Source organism: Echinops telfairi, unplaced genomic scaffold (genome assembly GCF_000313985.2).
Source record: "Echinops telfairi isolate 266 unplaced genomic scaffold, ASM31398v2 ScPeMD7_5868;HRSCAF=6743_0, whole genome shotgun sequence".
NCBI lineage: Eukaryota > Metazoa > Chordata > Mammalia > Afrosoricida > Tenrecidae > Echinops > Echinops telfairi.
Window position 1 is genome coordinate 11,146,893 of NW_022109767.1, and position 8,381 is coordinate 11,155,273.

The following is an 8,381-nucleotide window of genomic DNA, read 5'->3' on the forward strand; positions in this document are numbered from 1 at the left end:
ACGGAGTCCTCGGAACTCTACCACAGGGCAGCCCTGCCCCTGGGCATTTTTGAGCTTTACTCTTTACGGGAGTAGAGAGCCCGTCTTTGTCCCAAGAGGCACTCTGTTGGCAGCTACTCTATTGTCCCAAATGGGAGATTCCTTCCATTGTTAAATGCAGCACAATTTTATGGATTGTTAGGAAAGAAAATGCTGCCAATTTTGGAAGACGCATCCCAGTGTCAGAAATGGCAATGTGGGAAGAAAAGCTCCTCCTAATTGGTGCGATATGGTAACTTGGTGCCAGTAGGTGGAAGGGTGCTAGAGAGGTATAGACAAATTCCCTGGCAATTGAAATGTGGATGGCTGGTTTTAGAATACTGTTTCATCCTCCTAGCTGAACAAAATGTATTCATGCTAATATTCCTAAGGGAGATAACTAGTCACAGAGATTGGATTTCCTGTTTGTAAGCCTCTGCTCCTGGCAGCCATTCTTTCCCACTCCCATTCCCTCTGTGGCTTCCCATAACCAGCTGCCCCTGTGGAAGGTATAGGAGAGCCATGGTGTAGGTGTAAAGACATCCCTTTGGCTCAGGAAGGTATTGTCACAGTGTGATCAGGATGTCCTCTGGAATTTTCTCCCTACATCTGATACTGTGATAGTTGCTGCTAGCTGCCGGGGAGTCCTCCCTCATGTCGAGGCAACCCCGTGCACAGTGCCTAGAATCTGACCATTGGGAGCTAAGAGGTTTCCATTGGCTGTGTCAGAAGGAGACCGCCAGGTTTTCTCCATAGTCCATCTTAGCACGGAAGCCCCCCTGAAATCAGCATCCTAGCAGTGCATCCCCCTCCACTCACCACAGGTGGAGGCTGCTCAGTAGGTTGATCCCAGGTTTTCTGGACCTCCCGGATGGAGGAGCGAATTCTAACTCTGAACTGTCAGTGCCCCCCGGCCTTCCATACGAGCCCTTAAAGTTTCAGAATGGGGTTCTTTACACAACATGCTCATGTTTCAAAACTGGCACACCCTCAGCAGACCGGATGAGACCATGAGAAAAACAGCCTCCCACCGTTCAAATGAGGAAGCCAAGAGTTACTCATCCCTGTTCTTGCAAAAATGCAACGTTCATTTGTCATTCAATGTCTTCGGTCCTGGAGCTCAAATCTGTGGAGCTGGCCCACATCAGCTTACCAGTCATCCTTCCAAGAAGTTCCCGCGTCAGGCCTCTTCATTGGTCACTCTGCAAGAGTGCTCCTGAAATGTGCGGGTGACTCTGCTCGGGTGCAGGAGACAATGGCTGGGGCCACCTTAAGATGCCCGGGAGCAGAGTTGAGAAGGTCGACCCTGACAAGCTCACGGGGACTCTGAAGGCCACATTGTAAGAAGCATGGCTCACAAATGAGAAGCTACACCCGGTTCTTGCCCTGGAGCCCAGATTTTTCAGAACCCAGCAAACACGAAGAGTATCTCTTTGCTCTCTGAAAAGTCCCATAATGGGGAACTACCTCCTCAAACCTGGAATTTGTGAAAACACCTGTCGTACAAGAGCGATGGGTTTAGGGGAACTTTTTTCTCTCTCTCCTTTTTTATACACTCACAGTCAAACACATATGTACACACACACACACACACACACACAAAATCCACTTAAGTACTTTCTGTGTTCCTTGTCATTGTTGTGACCATTTTAAAGTTTACTTCAGAACTTGGAAGGGCTGATTTTATCAGAACTTCTATTCTCACCCAGAAATCCACTTTTTACTTCAGCGTTGGGCGTTGCTGTTGCTGTCGTTACTAGTCCCAAAGGTGGGTCTCGGTGTCTGCCTTGCCAGAACTGGGTCCCATGGCAGACACCCCGCCCCCGCATCTCATGGGTCCCTTCTGAAGAGATGCCTGCTTGAGTGGAGGCCCGGCAGGGTTGGGCTGAGCAGGCTGTGGGGTGGCCGGGAGGTAATGAGAGCTTGAACTCACGTTGTCTCTGCCTTCCAGGGGACCACAGCAAGTACACGTGCGAGGTGAGGCCAAGGCACCTCCGGCCACTGCTCTGCTGGGCGGGCAGCTTTGCTCCACGGCACCAAGCACCAGCTTCCATCTTTAAAGCGTGCTGCGGCCCTGGCCGACCTCTGACCAGCTCTGCTCGGACAAGCAGAGACCCGTCTCCTGAGCCACCTCCTTCCCCTGCCAAGTGGGAGGAGTGGCACTTTGTCACTTGGGTGAATGGGCAACCACTGCTTTTTCCAGAAAGCAAAGGAACCGAGACCTGGATTAATTAAGTGGCAGTATTTTTCGTTTGCACTTCTACACACCCCTAAACTGTAGAAACCTCTACAGATCCAAACCAAGTAATCTTTATTCTTATACAACTTTGATCAATTCTTACTGTAGACTCTGGAGTTAATGCTCTAATTTGTTTGTTGGTTTTTTAAATAATATATATATGTATGTATGTATATGAAATGTGTATCTATATTTTGTCCGGAGACAGACGTGGCTGCACACTAAAATGCAGATAAAGCTGAATTGTAAAAATCATTAGGTACTGGACTTCGTTACAAAGCAACGTGAGCAGTCCCTTTGGCTCAAGCGAAGGAGAGTGATTGCGTGAGAGCAAGGTTGCAAATCCCTCTGCAAAAAAGGTAATAGAATGCTGTTCTTTATAACCAAAGAACTTACATGAAACTGTACGTTGTTGGTGTGCACTGGTGTGTGTGTGTGTGCGTGCTTGTTTAACTGCTACTTTGGTGCCATAGACCCTTGGCTACCAAGCCACGCGCTGACGGTCTCTGTCCTATGTTTCATAAGCACACGGAAAACTCACAACTGTAGTCTTTCGGGCTTCCACCTGACTGCCACTTGCTGACTTGGCCTCGTATTATAACCCTTGACAATGCCTGGGGTTCTCCCCGCTGCAGTTCCATTGCCAGGTGTGCAGCCCAGCCAGGCAGGTAGAAAGCAAGCGGAGAGCAGTATTACTGTCAGAAAGCAAAGGGGCAGACCAAGAGTTGGGTGGGGAGGGGTGGGGTTGGTGATTTGGGGGCTTGGGGTGGGAGTGGGGTTGTTTTGGATCAGTGAGTAGGTGATGTGGCATGGTTCTGTCGTCCTGATTTTTGCTAAATTCTGGAAATAATGGAAGAGATAGACTGAACTCTTCATGGACACAAACGGCATTGTGTTGGCTGGAGGTGACTGGCTCCTGCTGTCCCCGCTGCCCCGGACTTCATTCTTAAACCTCCCCTTTAATGGAGGCACTGCAGGGTCAGGCGGTATGAGCATTGTGAGGCAATGCCTTTCTGTCTGTTATGTATATGCCTGTACAGTTGGATTGGGTGTACAGCTGTGTGTGGTGAGAGGATATGTACAGCCGCTGTACCTTGTATGGTTAAGCCCTTAGCATTATCAGTCAGCGAGGAAGATGGGGGCGACCTTAAGGATAAGCTGCTGCACATGATTTTTTGTGTATAGTGAGCTGACTGTAGTATTTTACTATTGTGTGTTTAAAGAAAGAAATGTAATTTATATGCTTTTTCAACTTTATTGTATTTAATTGGTACAGATTTTTGTGTGTTTTAGAATATAAATGGTTTAATTGAGATTATAAACCCATCCTGCGTTTGTCTTTCCTAACTCGCTGTGGAGTTCGGAGCGAATGCTCGATTGCCATCTGTGTGCTAAATAATAACACGAACAGCTCACATCGACTGATGGGGACCTGTGTAGAGAGGCCCCTGGTGCCCGGTGCGGTGCAAGCAGTGGGTGCGCTCCACTGTTGACCTCAAGGTTGGCAGATCAGGCTCCTGCAGTGACAGCCCACAGGAAAAACCTGTGGTCAGAGGCTGTGGATGGTTCTCCCTGTGACAGATGGGGTTGCCATAAATTGGGATCAAGCCAATGGCAACAGGTTTGGGGTTTTGGTAAGTGTGCGCTGGACACTGTTGCAAGTATTAGCTATTTCTCATCTCCTTTACTCCTCAGAGAAGCGGAAGTCCTGGGTACTGTGGTTGGTAAACGTTCAGCCAGTGGAAAACCAAGACAGATGTTGGTGCCTGGGAGCAAGTGGCAAAGCCAGAATTCTGCTCCTACTTCTAAGCAGCCTCTGTTGTTCTACCTGGGGAGGCTGACCTGCTGTGGAGGCGGCGGGGGTGGGGGGATAGCTGTTGAGGGGAGGGCAGAGTTCCAGACAGGCCAGTAGACCACTGGAACAGAAGGACTGTGTGTATTAAGTCGGTTCAAGACACTTAAACAGACTTAGGATAAATAAACAGCAGTGCCCTTCAACCCAGGAGATAATAGTCACTATTGAGATCAGTTCATTGTGAAATCCCCCCACCACCCAAAAAAACACAAACAATCCAGATTTTTTTCAAAAAGACCTCGATTTTTCTCAGTGACTTTTTTGAAGCCATGCAGACCGAGCGTAGCCTAATTCTGATGGAGCGTGTCCAGGAGAATGTCAGGAGAGCGAGCCCAAGAGCATATTTGAGTTTCCCAGACGCAGGTGGGAAGGAGAAAAGCAAGCCCTCGCTTTATGCCGAGATGATGCAAACCGAGCTCATTGGCATCGGGTCGCGTCCACTCTCGTGACTGGCTCACAGGGCAGAGCAGAACTGCCCCATACAGTGTCCAAAACTGTCGGTCTCTCCTGAAGCCAATGGCCGCATCTTCCCCACCGTGGGGGAGTTTGAACCGCTGATGTGTTGAGCGGCCACGCGCGTAACCACGATGCCACTGGAATGCCTTTTTTGGATGAACAGTGATAACTAAAAATTCTGTTCAAGACGAAATGAATAAATTATCATTCCCCTTGGTAGTGTAGTGGTTATGCGTTGAGCTGCTTACCCCCAGCTGCTGCACAGGAGACAGAGGAGGCATTGCTCCTGTAAAGAGTCTGGGTCTTGGAAATCCACAGGGGCAGTGCTACCCTGCCCTGTAAGGTCCCCGTGGGTCCCAGGTGACCTGATGGCAGTGAGTTGGGTTTTTATGAGTGGGAGTGATCTCTGGGTCATTGACATTGTCAGTGAGCCAGGGGGTGTTTTACCGGATTGTTAAATATAGGCTGGAGTTCTACAGTTAATTTTCAAACTGTAATATGAGCAGTGCCATCATAATTGTTTATAGTTATTTGGACACATTGTTTATCATAACAAAAATGCAGCCTTGTGTTTCCATGGGATCGATTTGTCAGAAGAATAATTATTAATTTGATTTTTAAGCAAAGCCTTTAAGATTAATTAAGGGCAGAGTACAGCTAAATGATGTTGTTTTGGTGAATAACTATTTTTGATATGGCAGTATTCGAGCTTTAGGACTAGGTGTGGGAAGACAACCAGTTAGATGGTTAAGCTTAAAAAGAGGAAGGCTTTTCATCCTCTGATTTAAAAGATGGCATTGCTTCAGCGCTCCTCTCTTTTGGACCGAGAGCTAGCGGAGAGCACTTTGCTATGGGACGCATCTCACAGGTCTCTGCATTGAGTCCTGAACAGTGCCACGTGCCAGCGTCAGTTGTGTCGGGGCAATTCTGACTCACGGCGGTGACCCCGGTTTCTCAAGGGAGAACTGTGTGCCGTAAGGGTTTTCAATAACTGATTTTTGCTTTGCTTCTAAAGTAGATTGCCAGGCTTTCTTCAGCGGCACCTCTCTGTGGATTTGAACTGGCCATCTTTCCGTAAGCAGCCAAGTATATTAAGCAGGTACACTACCCACCAGCACAAGTGGATTGTTGTTGTTGTTGTTGTTTGCTTGTTGGTGGTATTTTTCGGTAATATTGAGCCTATCTTCCAAATTAAAGTACAATCACACACACACACCCAAAAAAAACACAACACCACCACAATCTGTAATAGGCAATTCTGGAGTTTTCTCCTAATCTAGACAAAAAAACCAGCCTTTTCCTGGGCTGCCCTGAGGTTTCCTGGAGCCTCTTGCTGGTGGGGACTGGCAGTGGAAGACTCTGTGCGTGCAGGTGCTGAAGTAAGCGAGAGAGCTGCATTTCTGTGATAACAGAATCTAAATTAAACCTGCCTGTCATTTGTTTTCAACCCGGTGCGGAAGGAGGAAATCCACTTTGTAGATTGGCACGCCCCCAATGGCTGTGACTCTGTGGCTGTGGCGTGGCCATTGAAGTCCATCCTGAGTAGTTATCACATGATCTGTGCCACACGTGGCTCTCTGGGTGTTCTGGGTAACGCAGGAGTCGGCCTCTGAGCAGCTCACTGGGGACCTGTGTTACTGCAGGCAGTCCTCACCCTTAAGAGACTGCAGCCCAAGGAGATGCTTCCGGTCCCTCAGTCACCGTAACCTGAGCCCCGTTGGCAACTTTCAGCACCTTGGAGCTCACTGTAGATTTTCTCGTGTGACTGCACTGAGAGGAACGCCCGAGTCCTTAGGGAACCCTATTCATGAGGACGCAGAGAGGCTGAGGAACAGAACAATGAATGGTTGACAGCGAGGAAGGTAAGTTTTGAAATCGAAGTACCTGAAGGGGACAAACGATCCACAGACCAAGGAAAAGGTCCTGTCTGTGTTTTGTTTGTTTGTTTTTCACTCTGGTTTTATCATACAGACCCACCAGCACCCTTTCACAGTGCTTAAAATGTGCTTAATGATTTGGATTTGAAAACTGGAAAATATTAGTGGTTGAGCAACATGAAGCAGCCGTTCTTTGGGACCTTTTCCTCCTAAACATCTACCTGGCTCACACCTGAAGAGTTCTTGGGTTTCTTTGTCATTGTGTAACTTTCTAACCCAGCACAAGGTCTTGGGAAAACTACAGCTGAGTGGCTCCATTTGAGTCAAAGGAAGATGTGCTAAAGTGAGGGAACTTTTTGTGTGGTGTCTTGGTTATCCCTTTTGAGCCAGCATCATCCGTACCTAGTGCGTGGCCAACCACAGATCAACAGCAACAGCAGGGCTATGGCAGTGGCCAAAGAGAACAGTTCACCAGGAATAAGAATGTGAAACATACTTGGTGTAGCTCTCTACTCAGCTATCAAAATACAGCTGTCTGTTTAAAGGTGACATTGGAGGGTGCCAATTCATCCACGCTTTTTCCCTAGACCTTTTCAATAAAGGGAGTCCTTGAGGGTGCAGATTACAAATGGTTAATGTGCTTGCTGCTAACCAAAAGGTTGGAGGTTTGAGACCACCCACCAGTGCCTCGGAAAAAAGGCCTGGTGGTCTAGTTCAGGAAAATCAGCCACTGAAAACCTTGTGGGACACAGGTCTACTCTCGACACCCACGGAATCATCGTGAGACAGAATTGACTTCGTGGCACCGGGTTTTGTATCAAGGGGGTGTGTGACGGAACTTCAAACCATTTGTGGGAAATGGAATTTTAAAAGATAAAAATAAAACCCCAACCTTTATTTCCCAATATAAGCTCTATCGGGGCCAAGCCACTTTTGCTAGAGGTGATACCAGCCATTTGTACATCCCTAAAGAACTGAAGGTCCCGGGAATTTAAATGGTTAGATTCAATGCAGTATTGTTTATGCTGTGATCCCCCACAGAAACTCTTACAAAACTGCCCTTACTTGATGAGAGGAATGAGCAGGAGCATTGTTGTAATGAAGAATTTTCTGGAGACGCTTCCCCAGGCTACCATTCTCAAAACACTCTCGTAATACGCAGGTTATTGTTTTTTGGTCTTTCAGAAAGTCAACAAGCCAAATGCCTTGAGCATCTCAATACACTATTGCCAGGACCTTTGCTTTTGTTGGGCGGCTTTCGCTTTGCCTGGACCACCTCTACCTCTTGGTAGCCATTGCTTTGATGGTACTGGTAAGGACACCTTTCATTTCCTATTTCAGTTCTTTCAAGAGACGCTTCAGGATCTTGATCTCACTCCTTTAAAGCCTCATTAAAAACTCTGCCTTGATCTGGATGGAACAGTTTTGGTACCCCCTGAACAGAAAGTTTGCTTAACTTTAATTTTTCGGTCAGCATTGTGTAAGTTACATCAATGAGATGTCTGTGATGTTGGCTATTGTTTCTGCTGTTAATTGTTGGTCCTCTTCAATTAAGGGCTCAAAACAAAGTTGTTTTCTTGCAAATGATGTGGATGATCTGCTGTAGGTTTCATTGTTAATGTTGCATAATCTTATCTTAAAATGAGTTATTTATCTGTGGAGTACTGATTTCTTTCTTTTTGTTAAGGGACACTAAGCAGATTTTTATTTTTTAAGGCTTCCAACTTTTTTTTTAAATCATTGTATTGAGAACTCTTACAGATACGGTAACATTCCATAGTTCAATCACATCCAGCTGCATTGTACAATTGCTACCACATCAGTTTCAAAACATTTTTTCCTTTTTTAAAAAAATCGTTTTATTAGGGGCTCATACAACTCTTATCACAATCCATACATACATCAATTGTGTAAAGCACATTTGTACATTCATTGC

The 8,381-nt window shown here is 46.7% G+C and overlaps 1 protein-coding gene across 5 annotated transcripts in view; it reads left to right on the plus strand.

The window, feature by feature from the left end:
* KIF13A (kinesin family member 13A) overlaps positions 1 to 2,986 on the plus strand; it is a 227,114-nt gene extending 224,128 nt beyond the window's left edge. For all 5 annotated transcript variants that reach the window (XM_045295731.1, XM_045295735.1, XM_045295736.1 and 2 more), the window contains one exon: positions 1,970 to 2,986. The gene's annotated coding sequence lies outside the window, so the exon portion shown is untranslated. The remainder of the gene's footprint in view (positions 1 to 1,969) is intronic.
* The last annotated feature ends 5,395 nt before the right edge of the window (positions 2,987 to 8,381 follow it).